The sequence below is a fragment of the Sorex fumeus genome, unplaced genomic scaffold, assembly GCF_029834395.1.
Source record: "Sorex fumeus unplaced genomic scaffold, SorFum_2.1 ptg000128l, whole genome shotgun sequence".
Classification (NCBI taxonomy): Eukaryota; Metazoa; Chordata; class Mammalia; order Eulipotyphla; family Soricidae; genus Sorex; species Sorex fumeus.
In genome coordinates this window covers 16,507,456-16,529,891 of record NW_026606185.1, presented here as the reverse complement: position 1 = coordinate 16,529,891, position 22,436 = coordinate 16,507,456, and the positions used below count along the sequence as shown (strand labels likewise).

At 38.4% G+C, this 22,436-nt stretch overlaps 1 protein-coding gene and 1 non-coding gene across 8 annotated transcripts in view; both read left to right on the top strand.

The window, feature by feature from the left end:
- Positions 1-22,436, top strand: part of PTPRM (protein tyrosine phosphatase receptor type M) — an 890,665-nt gene that overhangs the window by 743,172 nt on the left and 125,057 nt on the right. The window lies entirely within an intron of this gene.
- Positions 21,228-21,334, top strand: LOC130045552 (U6 spliceosomal RNA). The gene has a single exon (XR_008795548.1). It is a non-coding gene; the product is annotated as a U6 spliceosomal RNA (small nuclear RNA).

Sequence of the window (22,436 nt, the reverse complement as noted above, 5' to 3'; positions counted from 1 at the left end):
ATGGTAGTAGTGCTCTGTGCCATAAAAGGAGCTTCAATGGTGAAGAGACCCTGCATCCCACTGAGAAGCTTGGATATCATCCTGCAAACTGGAAAAATAGAAGGACACTCAATTCTGTCTTTACAAACAACTTATTTTTAGAAATTATTTGTCAGAGGCACCCAAGAATTTCTTGAAAAGGTAATAATCAGCAGCACCCAGAAAGGGGAGAGATAAAATGTATTTACTGAAGAAAAAGAAATGCGATGAGACTATCTCCTCATCCAAACCAGGCTTGATTTGTAACAGCAATCTATTACTTTAGTTGTGAAGCGTCTCTGGGGACAAATGTCCAGAAAGTCTCCATCTGCTGCAGTGACTCAGCAGAGCCAGCCCATTGGCCTTTCTGGTTTTCTCTAATCCACGCCTTCCTGATTCTTCAATCAGGAAGAATCAGTCATCTAGATTTTAAAATAGTTTTAAAATAGCAACTTTCTCTCTACTGACACTGTTTCAACCAATTCATCTGTATCTTTTCCAAGACAGAAATGTCTAAACCTTGGCTGCACACCCAAAGGGTTCATCCCCACTCAATTGCTAAATGTGTATGCCCAAACAAAAGGAAAGTGTGTGTGTGTGTGTGTGTGTGTGTGTGTGTGTGTGTGTGTGTGTGTGTTGGGAGTGGGGCAGAGCAACACACAATGCAAATTTTCTATTTTATTTTGTTCTCACAAGATTGTCATATGGCATCTCTCACTAGGGAAATGCAGTAATTTGATTCAAAGGAAACTCAGACATGAATCACAATAAAAAAGTAAACATGCTGAATTGAACAGAAAATGGCATATCAGCAGGAGAGTAGATGGGGCCTCAGGAGAAAGAACATGTGAAAAGGGCAAGTTTGTTTACAGTGCTGAGAGAGAGGAACTGCTGCTGCTCCCCAGCCAGCAGGGACAAGGCCATTCCGGCCCCTGGGGGAAGCCGGGCTCTACCAAAAATGGGGAAAAGCAAGAACTCCATTCTGGGAAGCAGAGTTGGACTTGGCCTCTGCCCTCTGGGCCTTGGGGACTTTATCACCTCTAATATCAAGGAAAGATTAGGATTCTAGTGATTGGCCCAGAACCCAGAGGCTAATTCTAGGCTGGATGTGAGTGTCGCCCCAGCCGCACCATCATTTCTCACGCATTCGGCTGCCTTGGGCCTGAGCATTCCCCTTGTACGCAGCCGACTTGGGTTCGATTCCTCCACCGCTCTCGGAGAACCCAGCAAGCTACCAAGAGTATTTTGCCCACACAGCAGAGCCTGGCAAGCTCCCCTTGGCATATTCAATATGCCAAAAACAGTAACAACAAGTCTCACAATGGAGACATCACTGGACCCGCTTGAGCAAATCCATGAACAATGGGAGGACAGGGCTACAGTGCAGCTGCCTCAGATGGGAGGTTACCACCAGAGGGAGCTGCTGGCAGGTTTGGAGAGTGACTCTCTTCCCCTCTGTGGTACCCAAAGGCTTCTTTTATCCTCAATTTTTTCCTCAAGACTAACCCAAATGTCTTGGGGATCCACTCACAAAGGTCAAAAGACAGTAACCTTAAGCAGGAAACAGTTGTGTAATTCTGAAAAAAGGTATGTTAGACTCTAGGTGTAAAGTTAAAATGAAGGAAACCAGCAACTTCAAACTACCTCAACTAGGGAGAGCTGACCGGGACAGGTGACTCACAGGTGATGTATTTTTCATTAGCTAACAATTAGTTTCACTCTGAGTTGCAAAAATTTATTTTCCAATGACTAGAGCTAAAATTTATAAACCTTAGTAATTCTTGGCACCCTATTCCTGGGGGTGGGGGAAAGTATGTGTTCACATGTATATCTAAGTATGTTTGGAAATGCACTGTTACTTTTCCCTTCAGGGTACAAACACTGGTGATTCATTTTATAATTGAACATTGTTTTTGAGCTCTGTATAAACTGGGGAATTAAAGACATTTTGCCTAAGTCTCCAAGCTTAAATGCAACCTATGCATTTTTTCTGAGGAATCTAGATTGTCTTTAAACCTGTCTCCTTATAAGTCTTTAAAAAAGTATGTGGGTTGCATATTTTACTCTCTTATCTTTCTCTTGTTTTCTAAGCAAAAGATCTAGCTGTGTTAAATGCAAGTACCATCTTGTATTTGTTGCTTTGGTCTTTAATTTTGGCAAGTTAGGAAAGAATTATTAAGACACCTTCCTTACCTTTCAAAATCTGTTTTGTATTTACTGGCTCCCACCTCAGGGATGACATCAAAATCTTTAAAACAACAATATGTATATATACATACACATATGTATATGTACATATGTATACATATCTTTAATTGTATTAAGCATATATGTAAATTGTATTACATGGGTATATATCATTTATTTAATATGTATATACATATCTATGCATATATCCATATGTGTGTATATGTATATGCGTGTAACTATGTGTATTGAATATATGCACTGTATGTCTTCAGTTTAATACTATCTGCATCATCATATACATTCCATGATGTAAACCAGTATCCATCATATGTAAAGAAGTGATATGTGAGTACCTTTCTAATCATCTCTTCCTTGCAAATATATCAAATCTTGCAAAACTACTAATAAAGTAAAATAAAACAACAGCAACAACAAAATGCTCTCCACCCCTACCATGTGCTTTCTAGAAGGCTGTGTTTGTGTTTTCCGTTTGATGCCCTTTAACTACGAATTCCTTCTTTTTTTTTCTTTTTTTGCGGACAAGACAGACTGGCAGGAGTACTCGGGGAAGAATGCCCCAGTACCTGTCTTTCCCCGGTAGATGAATTAGCTGAGGCATAATAATATGTGCTTTTAGTCTTAAAGAACACTACCTGGAAGCCTCATTGGTGGGTTTTGCAAAGGGGCATGGGTAGGTAGAATAGCAGAATAACAGTACTTTGTGTCCCTCAGCTGAGAGGACTTGAACCTGGCACAGCTGGTTGTGTACTTGTGCCACAGTCTAGGGTGGAGGCCTTGCTTCCCGCTCACCTCCAGCCCACAGCTTTTCATATGAGCTTTCCAGTTCCCATTTCATATTCCGAGGCACCAGCTGAGTCAATCAATTGCCACAATCAGTGCAGGTTATTTTCTGTCCCACAGGATACAAAACAAACAAAACAGAACCATTGAGAGCTGAGGATGGGATGTTGGGGGGGAGGAGTATTGGCAAGGTTTGTAAATGCATTAAGAATCACAACAGCTGCGCCTCCAATTGCTGAAGCAGCCAAGTGAGTTTTGCTATTTTTTCCTCTTTCTTTATTATGGTTATTCCGAGCCAGGTCCATAAGAAAAAAAGAAAGAAAAAAGAAAAAGAAAAAACTTTCATATGAGATTTTGAGGTTGCTTCGGTTTCTTTTGGACAAGTCAAGAATATGTGTTTATGGATGCTACGTGGATAACAATTACTGCATATTTTAATGCAATAGAAAGAGTTGGGGGGTTGGTGATGACTTGATTTATATTTTCTAAACTGCAAATATGAAAGTGTCTATTTCAATTGTTGCATGCTCAATTTTGTCATGCTTTCTTTCAATCTTGAGGTGCTAGCTGATTTCTTATCCAATTTCTTTTTGCCCCTGATAATATCATGTACAAACTCCAACTTCAGAGAATTTGATTAAAAATTGTTATTTCCTGTTCCTCTTCATCCTTCTCTGATAGTAGTTTATGGCAATGGACACTTTCTAATTTGTTTCAAGCATTTACTTATACTTAACTTTCTGACTTCCATTTTGAATATGGTTCTAGAATTTTCTATCCTGGGAGAAATTAATCAGTTTTCCTCCTTTTTAACAAGCTTTTAGCATCAGGTGTGATTAGTCATAGAACATAACCAGTGCCCTGGCATTTGCTTATCTCCTGTCTGGCTGGTCTGACTATACTTCATCCTGGCTCAGCTTGCTTCTACAACGTTGTCATTGCCTCCTTCCTGTCCCTTACCTCTATATCTGCAGGTCACGAGTCCTGACTACTTTCCCCCCACTATTTCCACTCCTTCCCCTATTTTCCAGTCCTGCTCCTGGCCTGATCTCTTGCATACCCAATCACTCAGCATTCCATCTCCTCCTATTCAGATTTATCCTTTCTTCACCATAACTGGTTCTCCTTGTGAAACATGTGCTATCACTGTTGATCAATGCTTAAAAATGTGCTACATATTCTTTCCAAAAACAATAAGCTCATTAGCTTACACACTTCACTTTCCGCGAGTGCATGCCTTCATTTCCGTCTTTAATTTTAACCACAGTTCCTTTATGCCTTACATCCTCTGGGCTTGCTTTCCTGAATTGCTGTCATCTCTCACACTCCATGCCTGTTTTATGTTGCGCCTTCTGCCTCAGGTGACTACTGGCAAACTCCTTCCCTAACCACAGTCCTTCTAACACAATCCAAAAGTTACCTCCTCCTAAAGCTTTCCCTGATTGTCCAACTAGAAACAGTCATTCCTTCACACTCTAATCACTCTTTCAAAGATAACACATTACTGAAAGTAGGTAAAGGACCAAACATGATGGCCTCTCAGTATCTATATTGCAAACCATAATAACCAAAAGTAGAGAGAGAGAGTATGGGGAAAATTGTCTGCTATAGATGCAGGGGGAGGTTGGGATGGGGTTAGGGGAATACTGGGGACATTGGCGATGGAAAATGTACACTGGTGGAGGGATGGGTGTTGGATCATTGTATGACTGAAACTCAGATGTAAAAGCTTTGTAACTGTATGTCATGGTGATTCAATTGAAAAAAAGAAAACCGTATGTAACATATTAACAAGTAATATGGTAGACAACATTGGTGATATATCGGGAAATGCAGTTAACCCTTGAACAGCACAGGTCTGAATTACATGTGTAAATATGAATTACATATGTACAGATCTTTTCAATAAGTACATAGGACCGGAGAGATAGTACAGTAGATAGAACACTTTCCTTGCATGTGGCCAACCCAGATTGAGTTCCTTGTACTACATATGGTGCCTAGCACCACCAGGAATGATCTCTGAGCAGAGAACCAGGAGTAAGCCCTGAGCACCACCAAATGTGGCCCAAAAAACAAAAGGTATGTAAATATAGTTTTTTTTACACTTAATGACTACGACAATTATGACCGTCTTTTAAGTTTTCTTTTTTCTAGTTTACTACATTATAGAATTCAGCATATCACAAATATACAAAGTGTGTGTTAATCATTAATAGTTTGAACAGAAATTAAAAGTCACATACAGATTTTTTTACCTGGAAGGTAAGGTAAAGGTAAAGGCCCTCCCGTTGATCGTCGATTTGCTCGAGCGGGCCCAGTAACGTCTCCACTGGAGACTTTGTTGTTACTGTGTCTGGCATATCGAATACGTCACGGGGAGCTTGCCAGGCTCTGCCGTGCGGGCAAGACACTCTCGGTAGCTTGCCGGGCTCTTTGAGAGGGGCGGAGGAATCGAACTCGGGTCGGCCATGTTGGCTGCGTGTAAGGCGAACGCCCTACCCGCTGTGCTATCGCTCCAGCCCTGGAAATGGTTCATTATCCCTAATATCTTACTATCCAAGGGTCTTTCTTAACAGAAGTGTATTAACTGATGTTTTCTTAACTGATAATACAATGTGCAGTATATTAATTGATAATATGGTGTGCTGTTATAAATCGATTGACAGCAATATTTGGCAAACACTGATAAGTGTGTGATTCTTTATATCTGCCAAATTGATTTTTGCTTTTAAACACATGCAACCCCTAGAAAGTGAAAAGAAATGAATGGTGGATGGGTAGAGGTATAAAAATACATATTTGGAGTAATAACAAAACATCAAGTTGGGAATAAATGAGTTGCTGGCATCCAACCAGAAAGAAATTTTACTGACCAACTTGAACCTTAGTTCAGTCATTTTAAATTGGAAATACTCCTCCTGCTAGTTTTTCTCATTGAATGGCAACCATATGTTTACATTATGGAATGAATATTCTATTTGATTTTGTCTCAAATTATTTGTTTACCTTTAATAAATAACATGCAGTTATTAAGGTGAGAATTCCATCAATCTCATAACATGATTTTTAAGGGAGAAACTATCAGCACACATTGTTGTGACGTGTTTCTAACACAAAAATGGGTATCTGTGTTATCATGGACATTTCAGTAGGAATGAAGGATCTGAGGAGCAGAATTTTCAGAATCTCTTAATTTGCTCTTAAAATTTGATGATGTTGAAGGTCCCTGCTTTTGCCTCATACCAAATATGTCACACTGACACATATACACAGAGCCACAGAGAGATAGCTCTAACCATATACCATTCACTTATTTTCATACACATGTTACAAATGAGGACATGATTCAAAGTTAAAGTAGCTTGCCCCAGGCTATCCCATTATGGAGCTATAAGATTTATCCCATCATTTTTTGACTCTCGGGTCTGAGAGCTTTCCACTATACTACATCACTTTCTTATGGAAATACAGATCTGTGAGAATAACTCCTATGTTTTATTGATTTGACTTGAGATTTCATGGAATGAGTGTTATTTCTGAGGGCTTTTTGCTTTGAACAGTCTTCCTTTCTTTGGCAGAGAACCCTTCTAGCCCCGGGGATCCCTATCGTCAGCACCAGTTCTGGTGCTTTTCAACATCTCAGCTGCAGCAGATGCTGGTCATTAACCTCGCTCAGTGTCCTGGCTTTGAAAGCGAGGTCACTGAGCTCACTGCTCCTCCCCTGCCCTAGTTTTCTACTATCTGAGAAATACAAGAAAATCATTCTGTAGATATCAGCCAGCCTGGCTCATCTGAAACCCACTTGGGCCAGTTATAAACCAAAATCAAGCAACAATTCTCAGAGCCATAGATTCTGTATACTGCCTACCCAATATCTTCTGTCAGCTAACCATGAAGAGGGGAGAGAGAAGAGAGGATAGGACAGAGGAGAGGAAAAAATGAATGTGTAAACTTGTATGTGAAATTGTATGTGTAAAATTGTATGTGAAAGTCCAAGGTATTCAGAAAGATCCTCTTGGAAGAGGTTGAATCTTTTTCCGATGCAATGATACACTTAGCCATGACAGCCTTATTAACTGTTTATTTCCAGCCAAGATGATCCCTATTAATTTTGAATAAATGCTACATAAAGCCAGCAGTTGAGAAGTTGGGTTTTTTCCACATAAGAGGTCTGGGTAGTAGACAGGACAGCGGATTTTCCATCCTAAATCTTAGGTCCTAAAACCTTGTTTCTGCTGTTGAACCCTTGATGACATTGCTCATCTTCCTGAAACAAACCAGTATTACTACTGAATGTCTGATAGATAAGAGTAATGCCAGTCTCCCTGTTTAGTTGACATATTCCATGAATGGGATGTTTTTCAGTGAGAAAAAGTAAGCAGTTACCCAAGAGAGCACTGCAGTCTGGCAGTCACTGCTTTGTAGAGGGCCTTCATGATAATCAGGGCTTTCCGTCTGCCTCTTACTAGATCTAAAATTGTTCAGTATTTTGTGGAGGGTAAAGTTTGGGGCCACATTCAGTGATGCTCAGGGTTAACTTCTTTTTTTTAAAATATATGTACATTTAATTCAAACCATGAAATATATATTTGGAATAAGCCAATTACAGAACATTGTGATAATAACAATGGTAAAATATGTTTGCAGTCTCAGGTGCTGAGTAATAACCTAGACTAATAGCTTCTCACTCAGTAAATGCTGCTGAAGAAAAGAATAATTTGTTTGTATTTTACCTGTTATAGTTATTTAATGCACATACAATGCGATTAAAATATTATTTAGGTCCATTAAGAATTTTATTTGACCTTTAAAATACATGTAGAGTGAAATACTGTTGAGAAGCAGCAAAATAATGCCAATAAGAAATGCTTGTAAAATGCCAATATATAGGGATTAAGAGTGAATAATTTAATGACTCACCACAAACCAGGTAGCCTTTGGAATAATTAACCACATATTTTTTTCTTTTTTTTTTAATTTTTTTTATTAGTGAAACACCATGAGGTACAGTTGTAGATTTACAATTTTTTGTGCTTGGGTTTGATTATACAATGATCAGATACCCATCCCTCCACCAGTGCCCATTTTCCACCACCATGGATAATATCCTCCCACCCCCATCCCCCCATCCCCCCCGCCTCTGTGGCAGGGCAATCCCCTGTGTTCTCTCTCTCCTTTTGGGTGTTGTGGTCTGCAAAAGAGGCATTGAGTGGCAAACATGTTGAGTCCATAGTCCACTTTCGACATGCATCTCCCCTCCTGGGAGGATCCTCCAAACACCCTTTATTTGGTGTTCCCTTCTCTATCTGAGCTGCCCTTTCCTCTAGAATGCCCGACTGGCCACTAAGCTATGGAGTAATCCTCCTGGTGCTGATCTCAGCTATTCTTGGGTATTAATCTCATATTTTGTTACTTTATGTCCCCCAGATGAATGCAATCTTTCTATGTCTATCCCTCTCTTTCTGACTCATTTCACTTAGCATGATACTTTCCATGTTGTACCACTTGTATGTAAATTTCATGACTTCATCTTTTCTAAGAGCTACATAGTACTCCATTGTGTAGATGTACCAAAGTTTCTTTAACCAGTCATCTGTTCTTGGGCATTCAGGTTTCTTCCAGTTTCTGGCTATTGTAAAGAGTGCTGCAATGAACAAACAAGTGCAGATGTCACTTCGACTATACATTTTTGCCTCTCTGGGATATATTCCCAGGAGTGATATTGCTGTGTCAAATGGGAGCTCAATTTCTAATTTTTTGAGAATCGTCCATACTGTTTTCCAGAAGGGCTGAACCAGTTGACATTCCCACCAACAGTGAAGGAGTGTCCCTTTCTTGCCACATTCGCGCCAGCATTGGTTGCTTTTGTTCTTTTGAATGTGGGCCAGTCTCTGAGGTGTGAGATAGTATCTCATTGTGGTTTTGATCTGCGCTCAGGGTTAACTTCTTACTCTCAGGTCACTCCTGGTGGGACTTATTGGTCATATGTCATTTCAGAGATCAAACTAAGTCATACAAAACAGATGCCTTAATTCCTGTAGTATCTCTCCAGCCTCTGTTCATAAATGAGTAAATTAGGTGTTTTAACACACATGAACACAGAGTGTTGTTGTTTAGGAACACTATGCTATAACAATGTTTTCATGTAAAAAGCCTGTCAACAGATGATCATATTATTCACCTATAATATTATTATAAACAAAGTGTTAACATTTATGTTATTATTGTACACAATAACCACACTGAATAAACTACAAGGATCCCAAGATTGCCTTTATTGTCTGTGAAGTTACTTTTCATCCACTTCTTCATATCCTCACCCACTCACCTGTTTGCTAATCTCAGTTTTGTCATTAGATGCTGTCTCTTCCCTTGTCTTATTTCTCTATATACCACAATTAGTAAAATTATCTAATATCTATCTTCTTTCTCTGTCTTCCTTTGGTTTTCTTCCATTTCAGTCTCTTGCAGCTCTCAATTCTACTCCCCAAACCATCTCCAAAGCACAAGGAATTCTAACTTGAGAGGATATGGGAATGACAGTCTGTGTTTTTTTTTGGAGCCTGACTATGCTTAAAATGTGTCTATGATCATAGTTATATTATATCTCTATCCTCAAATTATGATAATAAGGAAACATCTGGATTAAATAACTTGCTTAATTTATTTCACGTTACTTAATTTGAATTACTGAATTTATTTCACATTTAATGTTGTATAAACTCACATTATTTTTACATTAATACATTATTCAACATAATACTGAATCAGAACCCATAACTATTTGACCTGTCATATCACTGCAAAGAAAGAAAAAATGCTGAGTTTTCCTTTTCAGTTTCATTTTTCAACTTCTATTGCATCCTCTGAAGTAAAAGTAGTTTATGTCCATGATACAATTTACCCATTTTATTTAGTAACTTATAAATTTTAAAAACCTCACTTCTTTTGTCTTCTATTCTTGTCCCAAGGACTCATGAAAATTTTTTTCTTTGGTTCTCTATTCACTTCAGGAGAATTACAAACTACTGAATGATTTCAATGTATTCAGTGTTAATTATAAACATATAGCATGTGTTTACATATATATTGTATTTATGTGCCTTAGGTAATTATTGATTTGAGTTCCTTGCCAATTTCATGACCAAAATATTTTACTTGGCTGATTACTAAGTGTAGTTTAAGCTTTCTTTTTGAAACATGAAGAGAATATACTATAAGTCCAATTAACATAAATCTTATGTCTAAAGAGAATGATTACTTTTATGTTTATATAATAGGCATGGTTGTATACATTAACCAAAATATTAGTAATAAAGTGAAGGGCATTAATAATAAAGTATTGTTATTATGAATCTTGAATTCATTATTTGTAATGTTAAAAATTTGAACACCATTACATTATACTTAGACCAGAAAAAAATTTTTGCTATATTTGAATATGGAATTAATTGCTTAGTCATAGGGAGTCACTGAGCAAAATGCTCTAATATATTCAGTACTTTGTAAAGACTAAGAGAGAAATAACATGAGAGTAATAAAATTAGTATCAAGAACACACACACAAGTTAAAACTTTTCTGAGTTATAATGCTCTTTTTTATCATTTAATGTGACATGGGCTGGAGCAATAGCACAGCGGTAGGGCATTCGCCTTACAAGCGGCCAACATGGCCGACCCGAGTTCGATTCCTCCGCCCCTCTCGGAGAGCCCGGCAAGCTACCGAGAGTATTCGATATGCCAGACACAGTAACAACAAAGTCTCCAATGGAGACGTTACTGGGCCCGCTCAAGCAAATCAACGATCAACGGGAGGGCCTTTACCTTTACCTTACCTAATGTGACATAATTTTTACAATAAATTTGGAAACTTTCAGAAAAATATAAATAAAGTATTACAAGCCACATTCAGTTTTCATTGTTTACTTCCCAATATTTTAATGCCTTAGAATTTCTATATAGTTTTATATCTTATTCTCCAACTTAATCACTTGATCACTTGACATCTCATCGATTTGCTCAAGCAGGCACCAGTAATGTCTCCATTCGTCTCTGTTGCATACCAGTGTAGTCCAATGGCATCTGCTTGCTCTAGGAACACGAAGAGCCTCAAATGTCAGGGTCTTGACGAAGAAGTTTGACCATCTCGTAGGTGGGCGGCTACGCAATCTTTTGATGTCCCATGGAATCCAGTCAGTAATGGCTCTAGTCCAGCAGTCATCTCCAAATCGCATTACATGTCTAGCCCATCTGATTTTCCATGCCTTGGCAAATGAGACAGCGCTCCTGATTCTCGATCGTCGATGGAGGTCAGAACTCTGGATTCTTTCTTGCATTTGAGTGAAGCATGATACTCCAAGCATAGCTCTTTCGATTCCTCTTTGGGAGACCTAGATAGCGTTCTCATCTTGTTTTCGTAGGGCCCAGGTCTCTGAGGCATATGTTAATGCAGGAAGAACAGTGGAGTAGAAGAGATGTGCCTGGAGCCGGAGGTTCTTGGTCCTCTTAGCTATTTCTTCAAAGCTCTTGAAGGCGTTCCAAGCCTCTCTCTTCCTCCTGCGAAACTCAGGTGCCAGATCATTCGTCATGTTGCCTTCTCGACCTAGGTACATATAACTGTTGCATTCGGAGATATTCATTCCATTTAAGCAAATGGAACATCAGGAACAAGTTCGTTTCTCAGAACATTGTCTTCGTGAGATTCAGCTGTAGTCCAACCTTTCCACACTCACGGTCAAAGTCAGCCAGCATTTGTGCTGCTTGGCTAATGTTTAGTGTTATTAGAACGATGTCATCAGTGAAGCAGAGGTAGTGTAGTTGAGGACCATCTATTTTCACTCCCATTTCTTCCCATTCCAGTCATCACATGACGTTCTCGAGGGTGGCACTGAAGAGTTTGGGTGAAAATGTAACACCCTACCAAACTCCTCTCTTTATGTCAATGATCACTTCCTTGTAGAATGATGATCCTGGTGGTGAAGACACCAGGATTACTTAATAGTTGGTGATTACTTAATATTTGATAATGGAGCAAGAAATATGAAGTGGAGCAAGGAAAGCCTCTTTAACAAGTGTTGCTGAGAAAACTGGACAGCTGCATGCAAAAAACGAAGTCAGAACTCTATCTAATGCCAGGCACAGAAATCACATAAAAATGGATTAAAGACCTTAGTATCAGAACTGAATCCATAAGGTACATGAAAGAAAACGTAGGCAGAACCTCCATGACATTGAAGCTAAAGATACCTTCAAAGATGAAACACCACTGACCAAGCAAGTGAAAGATAAACAAATGAAACTGCATTAAAATAAGATGGTCAAAAGAAATGGTGACCAAAATACAAAGACAGCCCGTGAAATAGGAAAAATTATTTACCCAATACTCAATTGATAAGGGATAATTATCAAAAATATACAAGGCACTGATTGAACTCTACAAGGAAAAAAACCAACCCATCAAAAAATAAGGAGAAGAAATGAACAGAAACTTCCTCAAAGAAGAAATACAAATGGCCAAAAGGCACATAAAAAATTGGTCAGAATTGATAATCATCAGATAGATGCAAATCAAAACAACAGTGAAATATCTCATACCACAGAGATCGGCACACATCAAAAAGAACAAGAACAACCAGTGCTGGCAAAGATGTGGGTAGAAAGTGACTCTCATTCATTGTTGGAGGGCATGCCAAATAGTCCAGCCTTTTTGAAAAACAATATGGACATTCCTAAAAAAAATCTAGAAATTGAGCTTCCATTCCACCCATCAATACCATTTCTAGGAATATACCCTACGGGTCCAAAAAGACACACCAGAAACACCATCTGCATCCTTTGTTCATTGAAGCACTATTCACCATAGCCAGAATCTGGAAACAAGCTTAGTGCCAGAGAACAGACAACTGGATAAAGGAACTATGGTACATATACACAATGGAATAAAATGCAGCCACCAGGAAAAATGAAATCATGAAATCTGCTTTTAGTGGATAGACATGGAGAGCATCATGTTAAGTAAAATGAGTTGGAAGGAGAGGGACAAATATAGAATGATTGCATTCATTTGTGGGATATATATATAAAAAGAATAGTATGAGACTAATATCCAAGGATGGTAAAACAAGGGTCAGGAAGATTGGTCCATGGTTAGAAGCTTGCCTTAAGTGGTGGGGGGAGAAAAATTTTTGGATAGAGAAAGGACCACTATGACAGTGATCACTCTGGAAAAGAACTGCATGCTCAAAGTAGATAAAGGAACAAACATGATAACCTGTCAGTACCTGTATTGCAAACCGTAATGCCCAAAAGAAAATTGTGAGAGTGAGAGAGACAGAGAGAGAAGTGCTTGTCATAGAAGCAGGCTATGGTGGGGGGTTGGGTGGTGAGAGAGAAACTGGGGATATTGATGCTGAGAAACATACACTGGTGGAGGGATGGAAGGATCAATGTTGAAACATTTTATGACTGAAACCTAATCATAGACAGTAACTATCTCACAGAGGTTCAATTTTTTAAAAGTTAAAGGTACTGTATACACATTTATAAGTAGTTCTTCTTTATCATTTTCATAGATTTAAAGAAAAAGGCCCCATAATGATTTTATTTGAAATAAGACATGCCTTTACATGATTTGGGCCAAATTAAATGTTGCATTGGTGAATTGTTCAAATCCCTTGCCTCTTTTTTTTTTTTGACTAAACAGTGAATGTCATTTTTTGTTTACTTTTGTTTTGGGGACACAATTGGAGGTGCTGAGGTTTTACTCCTAGCTCTGTGCTCAGGAATAACTCCTGGCAGTGCTCAGTGGATCATATGCAGTTCCTAGGGATTGAACAGGGGTCAGCTGTATTCAAGGCCAGCGCCTTATTCCTTGTCTTATCTCTCCATTCATAGGCTCCATTCATCAGTAATGTTCCCTTGGATGTGTGTGAACTCTTTCCTGATCTTCCGTTTTTCAGAAATGTGTCATCAGTCTTTCAGCTTTGTGCATTCAGAATTGTAGGATACTCTTGTCTGTGGAAATTTACATTTTTCTACAGTCAATTTTATGAAAAACTTTTATTTTTGTGTGTAATTGCATAGAATTAATTTATAAAGCTTTAAAAATTTGACCTCTTATCAATATTAAATTTACAAATCAAATTATGTCTTATGACTCCACACATTTCTATCTTTTACATTTTTTCAAAAAGTACTTCAAAGTGATTTTTATGAAATCTTATACAACTACTTAGTCATAATTTTTTGCTATATAGCAAGAGCATATATTAAAGTTACATTTTTATTGCAGGTACGCAGACTATATTGTACTAAACAGTGTTGTATGTGGTGTGCTATATATGCTTTAGGTTGAATTTGTTAAAATTTTTGTTGCTCAATTTTTCTGTGTATTTATTAGTTTTTTGGGGGGAGGGGCAATTCCATCTATCCATTACTTAAAGAAGTATGCTAAAAGGGGTCATATATTTTGAAGCTAAGCTATTAGTACGAAACAGCTTTCAATTCTATGTCTCTTCCATGTTGAAATCAATGTTTCATCATTAGGAAACGATACCATTGTCTTTAGTAATATTTTACTTTACCAGTTGTTTAATTTCAATATAGTAGAGCCATTTTCTTTCCAATTGGTATTTTCCTGGGGGATATATTTCTAATCTCATTTTAAACTTGTCTCTTTAACAATACATAGCTGGATTTATTATTTCAGTTGAATCTTATAGATTTTATCTTTAAATTTCACTAATGTACCATTTTGTATCTTGTTTGTTGCCTTTTGCTGATAATTATTTAACTTCTGTCAACTTATATTATGTTTATGCTTCTTCCATTTTTTTTCTTCTTCTTCAACCTCCACATTTACTCACCTATTTTTAATTAATTGTGTCTCAGTCTCTTTCTACTTTTCCCACTACTAGTTTGCAAACTATATGCTCTGTTTTCTTTAGACATTAAAATGTTAGGATGCCCTTTCCTCCCCATCCACTACTAGTTTGCAAACTATGTGCTCTGTTTTCTTTAGACATTAAAATGTTAGGATGCCCTTTCCTCCCCATCCCAACGAGACCCCGGGTCGCCGTCCACAAACGGCCTCTCTGGTTCCTGATCAAGCTGCTTAATGGCCATGGTCCTAGAGACTCAGAAACAAATCTTGAAACCCAGCAGCTTTGGGCAGAAATGCGTCCAGACCCTGCAGTAAGTTACTGTCGCCTGGCCACCCCAGGGGGGAAAGGGTGCTGTCCCTCCGCCTGCTTCCCCTAGGCGGTTCGGTGGCCACCATCCTTCAGAGGCCATTGGACAGTCAGGTTTGGGCCCTCAGTGATGGGACACGCGGGGCCTCAATTGGGGTGGAGCTGGCCCTTTCCTCCCCGTCCCAATGAGACTCTGAGTCGCCACCCACTAACGGCCTTTCTGACTCTGATCAAGCTTTTTAATGGCCATGATCCAAGAGACTCAGGAACAAATCTCGAAACCCAGCAGGTTATGGCAGAAATCCCTCCAAATTTAATTGTTAAAATCTCGGAATTTCAAAATTGTGCAGCCACTACTGCAGCCATGCAACATCATAACCAGCAATAGAAAACAAATTGTCTACTGTTGCCTTTTCAGCAGATCTGAGTTTTGGGGTAAAATCCCAAATAATATCGTGGGTCTGGTGTCAAAATATTGAATGTAATCAAAGTAGAGAGAGAGTAATGTGGAAATCATCTGCCCCACAGATAGGGGGAGGGTGTGGGATGGGAGTATACGGGGGCTTTTGGTGGTGGAGAATGGGCACTGGTGAAGGTACGGGTGTTTCATTATATGACAGAGACTTAAACCCAAAAGCTTTGTAACTGCTCTCATGGTGATCCAATAAATCATAAAAAAATGCAAAAAAAAAAAAAGTAATCTGGAGTTCATGCCCAATTCAATCAGCTAATCAGTGGCTGAATAAATAGCAGTACTCCTACATTTAAAAAAATAATAAAAAATAAAATAAAATGTTAGGATGCATGTGTTTAAGACTAAAAAAATCTAGTATTAATTAGCTTAACGTCCTCAGCATAGATACCTTAGATACCTTTCTCCCCCCTCCAAATGTCTTGTGATAAGGACATTCACTCAGAACAATGATTTCCCTGGGATTTATAGCATGTACAGGTAGTATCTACTTAATTTGCACATTTATGCCTTTAGCAGGTACACTGAGACCTCTCGAAGCTAAGAACTAAAAATCATACAGATAAAACATTTTGGTTGTATCTTTTAAAGCAGCCTTCTTTGTTTTCTCCTACAGGAATAATTAGGAACTTGCAAAAGACTGCCTAGCTTTCCTACAAACTAGTGGTCACAGAGTTCCAGTGGTTGCAGGATTGCAGTCTTTTAATAGTGGTGGCCAGGCTTCCCGTGGAACTTGGTCCTTGCTCCCCTGTACTTTGATGACATTGGTCACACCCAGCCCCTGACCTCTATTGCCTTAGATGTTTGCTTCTGAGCTCGTTTCTAGATCCTCAGCTGACTCAGACCTCACCCATCTCTGCTCTTTAGTTTGTCCTGACCTTTCCACTAGGACATAGGAGTAAAATGGGGAGCATGCTTTGAGAGCTCTTTTTATTTTGTGGTGCTTTCTAAACTTGGTTTGTGTGACCCTTGGTTTTCCTCTATAAATCATAGTGGTTTTTAAAAAGCATGATTGCTATTGGACTCCCTCTGCTCGATTATGCCTTATTTTACCCATTTCTGAGCTCCTGGTTCACCTTTCTATCTATGCTGTCACTTTCCTTCTCAGCCTTTGAAGTTTGTCTAAGAACTATAAATTTTGGGGGGTACAGTGAAGAAGTCTCCAGAGAAGTGTTCTGGAGGGTATCAGTGGTGCTGTGGCCCACAGGGCCACTTTAGAGGTGCTGGAGTGGAGTAGGTGCAAACAATGTCAGGAATCAAACTCAGACTCTATGCATGCAAGGCATGAACACTGACCCCTAAAAGCTGTGGTTTGTTGTGTTTTGTTTAGAGGCCACACCCGGCTGTGCACAGGGCTTACTCCTGGCTCTGTGCTCAGGGATCACTGCTGGTGGGCTCAGGGAACTCTGGGGTGCTGGGGTTGAACCCAAGTCTGCTGCATGAAGGCAAGTACCCTACCCTCTGTACTATCTCTCTGGCCCCTAAAATTTATAATTTTAAAAATAGAACTCTGTGGAAACGTCCTCTCAGTTGTCATTTATTAGGAGAAATTACCAGGAACATTGCTCTTTGTGATCTTTCAGAATTTGTAATTGCAATTCAAGGTTATCTATACTGAGAAACAATGCATCTTGAATTCTCAGTCTGACAACCGAAAAGGGGAAGAAAACAAAGCTAGGTCGGCAATTTAGAGCTGATATAAACATATTCTGCTGAAAAAGCCCACGTATGATGCCCGTTTTCCTCCACCCTTTAGAAATTCCTCTTCATGTTAGTTCTAGCCCTCGGCTGGCAGTTCTTTTAGGTGTGTACTTTTGCAGGGAAGTCTCAGCTGCCCCGTCCCAGGGTGCTCCAATCCGCTGTTACCAAAGCCTGAAGTGGCACTGGTGGTTGGAGCTGGCACTGTCCCTCAATGCTTTGTGGGTGGGAATAAATCTGTGGAGTTGTAAGTGCTTTAAGCTTTAAGATCTTGCTGTGCAATCTCCCTGTACAACATTTTGTTTATAGCATGTCACAAATCTCATTAATATTATTGACCTCTTACCACTTTAAAGCTCCTAGGGTAGGTTGTAGAACATAGAATTTGATCTATTTGTCACTAAATAAACTTTTTTAATTTATATCTTTGAATTTTAGTCATAATTACTATATTGGTTAGATCAGTTAAAAAAAAATTCTCATGCCGATGTTTGACAGCAGTGTTTCCATAAAGTAAATAAATGATACTTGATCATTGCTTTTCAGGTGTTTTTCCAGTATTTTTTTCCTCCAAAGTACTTTGAGTAGTGGCTCAAACTGGTAATTATGTCAATACCATTTCATCAGAGTTTGAGCTGTGCCGTTGTGTTACTCTTGGAAGATAGTGACATTTCTTTAGGTATTTGTTAAATAATTAGACCTAAACACTTTTCAAGACCTCTTAGAAGTACAGTTAGACATTCAGAACCTAGGGAAAGATTTTCAGCACCACTTGCAGTGTCAGAATACCTTGTTAAGCAAAGTTAAGTAACTTATAGCTAGGCTGGGTAAGATTTCAAGTTCACTGTACTAGGAAACACTTCTACAGTATTGATAAGAGACTACACATATAATGAAATAAGAAATAATTTATTGGGATTTTGATTAATATCTGACATCATCCAGCATACTATGGTGAAGAATTACTACTGAGAGTCTTTTGGGGGACATAAGTGACCATCCTTCACCCCATAGTTTTTTTTTAAAGAATGTGGGGTTTTTTGCAGTTAGTAGATGAAATCCAAAAGTAACTGTATGAATCATTAGTACTAAGTTTTTTAATTATGGTTAAGTTATCAATAAAAATCTAAGCAGTCTCTTTTCAGTATATACCTTTGATTTATGAGGAAACTAATAATAAAAAAGTAATGAATGATTCAATGGTTCCAAGGTATTTTCTTGTGTTCAAACATTTTCCAGAAAGCAAATATAAATGAAGGTAGTAAAGAAATAAAAATGTTTTTAGGTGAAGCTTGAATGAAGATAGAAAGTCTTAAAATCTCAAGACATTTGAAAGGAAGACTTAGTTATCTCTACTCAGTACTTAAACAACTCTCTCAGTCAGCTTTGCTTTGATGTAACTAAATGTACCTAATGTTTCTTAGTACATTTTAAAAATAAAATAGCCTTTATTTAAAAATAAAATGTGTGCCTGATACAAAGACCTTCTGCAATGGTTCATTATTCGCATGTCCCCTTCCAGAGTGCCAATCAGTATTTCCAATTCCTCACTTATGAAAGGTTATTAAGGCATCTTCATACAACTACTGTGAGGATGAGGTTATTTAAGTACTTATTAATGTACTTCAATCTATAAATAGATTTTAGTGCTGTGTTCTGGAACTGGCTCCCTCCATTCTTAGATAATAGCCAGAGACAACAATGGTGAAATCAGTGCCATCACCAGGCTTCACTTTCATGAGTTGCACTGAAATATAATTCATTCCTCTGTACTTAGAAATAATGAGCAATGTACCTCCTCCCCTCCACTGCTAATTGTTGTCTATGTCTCGTTTCCTTACTATGTGATTAAAGTTTTTCAGACTGTATCATCTCCTCCTTTTTCCTTCATTGTGATACTTCTGTCTTTGTTTCAGACCATATCTTGCCTCTGCTGGGAACACATTCCTGCTCTACATTTCCAGGTCCTTTTAGTTGATTCTATAAGGATCAACCTGAGTTCTGTATCAGAAGCTATCTCCCAGCATACCCATCAAACCCTCACTAATCTATCATTCTCTAAATCTTTTTAAAATTTCATTAAAGAGTTGTGATTTACAAAGTTATTGATAGTTGAGTTCTAGCATGTAATATTTTAACACCAGTCCCACCAACAGTGTCAATTTATCTCCACTAGTGTTTCCATATTCCACTCCTATCATTCTCTAAATCTTACAGCACAGGGGAGTCCATAATGCTGTCTAATGTTGCTTCAATTTCTATACAACTTGTTGTCATTCATCAAGTGCTACAACTGAACTGTGAACATATCCAAGGCCTTCTGTTCTGTGCTGTGATCTTACTGTATCCAGCACTATAGTTCACACTGAACAAGTATGACAGTTAGCCTACAGAAATGCCATCAATATGTCAACACACAGGGATCTTAAAATTTTAACAAACAATCATAATTTTGTAACTTGGCAGATTATTAGAACCTGATGGTGAGAAGCTTCACGGTGGTGATTAAAAACAATAAACATTTTTATCATAGAGCAACTTACATTGATTGGCATCAGCCCTGGGTCAGACATTTAGCTCAAAATGCCATGCATTATCTCATTTAATGCTGACAAAACCCTCCTCTCACTAAAGCATGGGAAAATCAGATGTATGTGCAATTGCTTATATATAATCTATAACATAATAGTAATATATAATATAGGAAATATATGTCTATATTATAAACATAGATGTTGAGGATTAAAAAGTTCAGTATCTCCCCTGCAATAAGCTCATATTGGTATATGAGCCCAAGACAGCTGATTTTAGGATCCATTCCATATTCCAGTACACAAGGAAGAAGAATGTCTCTCAACACTTTTCCCCATACTTTTGACCAGTAAAACCTGAAGAAATAGAGTAGAGAAGATGGTAGGAAACAAGGAAGCTGGTAGGAAACTAGGATTCAATGTATATTAGAAGCCTAAAAAAGCTTTACAACCTTTTTCTTAAATTGGATGGCAGGTCACTTATTTCCCAAATATAAATAAATGATACAAATGTTGTAGATTAAGTGTATTGACTGCATATAGTGTTCATAAAGGACTCTAAATCTCATAAACTGATCTTGACTTCTGTGTTTTATTAACGGTTTTCACTTAATTTGGAAGTATTAAGAGTTGGACTTAAGTGTAGATTTGCTCTCTTAATATTAAAAAGATACTTAGAATGAAGGGAAAGACAATACAATATATTTTTGTCCCTTTTTACTTTGGGCAGTGTTGGAGGAAATATTTAGGCCATACCCAGTAGTTCTTGAGGTCACTCTTGACAGAACTCAAGGTACTATGTTGTACCAAGGATTGAACCAGGGTTAGCAGCATGCACAGCAAAAGCCTTAATCCCATACTATCTCTACAGCCCTATTTGTCTTTGGACCTGGCCTCCAAGGATTAAAAAGTACCTGAAACATTGAAACTCTTTTATCTATAAATGCAATAGGTGCTCAAGTAAAGGAACTGTGGTAAAGACATTGAAAATATTTTTCAATGTTTGTAAGGTAGAAGAAAATATACCTTAAAAAGTCAATTCCCCAATTATTCAAACAATTAGGTTTCATCTGCAGACCTGTGGTTGAAATCCATTGCTCTAAAGACACCATTTAAAATAATTGAGATATTTTAAAAGTAAGTAAAGGCCCTCCCGTTGATCGTCGATTTGCTCGAGCGGGCCCAGTAACGATTTTAAAAGTTAACATATTTTAAAACCAACACACAAAGTCCTTGTGACTTTAACTGTATAGGTTCTGCATTGATTATCATAGACATCTATCTGGGAGGTGCTTTTAATAACTTCAGTTAAGAGTGCCTTAAGTTGTGCTTCCTTTTACAGCACATATCCTAAAATTGGAATGATACAGAGAAGATTAGCATGGGTCTGGCACAAGGATGACATGCAAATTCATAAAGAATTCCATATTTTTGAAGATTGTGTTGAGACCTAATTGTGTCAAGCCCAGCTGCAGATCTAAGAGAATGCTGACCATTAAGAGATGCAAGCATTTTGAGCTGGGAGGAGATAAAAAGAGAGATGGACAAGTGATCCAGTTCTAGGCTTCATCTTTTATTATGAAGACAGAAATCCTATGGAAACAATCAGTATTTTAGGATGGAAATCAAATAGTACCATGAATATACTCCCTGAGAGGAAATTTGCTTGATTTAAAAAAAAAGGAATATCTTAAATGAAAAACCCAGTTTTTGTTTGTTTGTTTGTGCGTTCATTTTTGTGCCTGCTGTAAACTCTTGTGAACAGGATGAAAAGTAGGATGGGGGGGAGGGGGAATACTCTGGACACACATTAATGTATCTACACAAGGCCTTTTTTTAAAATATACAATCCTTTTTTTAAAAACATACTCATTTCAGTATTGTAGAAAGTCACACTGTTTTGTTTTGTTCTGTTTTGTTTTGACTACACCTTGAGGGGCTCAGGATTTATTAATAGCTCTGCACTCTGGCAGACTATATGATATGCCAGGAATTAAACTTAAGTTGACTGTTTGCAAGTTAAGGACCTTATACTATAATTCTGGCCCCTACACTGATTTTTAATTTTTTTTAATTTTTTTTATTTATTTATTTTTTATTAGTGAAACACTGGGCTGGAGCGATAGCACAGCGGGTAGGGCGTCTGCCTTACAAGCGGCCAACATGCCCGACCAGAGTTCGATTCCTCCGCCCCTCTCGGAGAGCCCGGCAAGCTACCGAGAGTATTCGATATGCCAGACACAGTAACAACAAAGTCTCCAATGGAGACGTTACTGGGCCCGCTCGAGCAAATCGACGATCAACGGGAGGGCCTTTACCTTTACCTTACCTAGTGAAACACCATGAGGTACAGTTATAGACTTAAAAGTTTTTGTGCTTGGGTTTCAGTTATACAATGATCAAGTACCCATCCCTCCACCAATGCCCATTTTCCACCACCACGGGTCCCAGTATCCCTCCCACCCCCCTCCCCCCATCCCACCCTGCCTCTGTGGCAGGGCATTCCCTTTTGTTCTCTCTCTCTCCTTTTGGGTT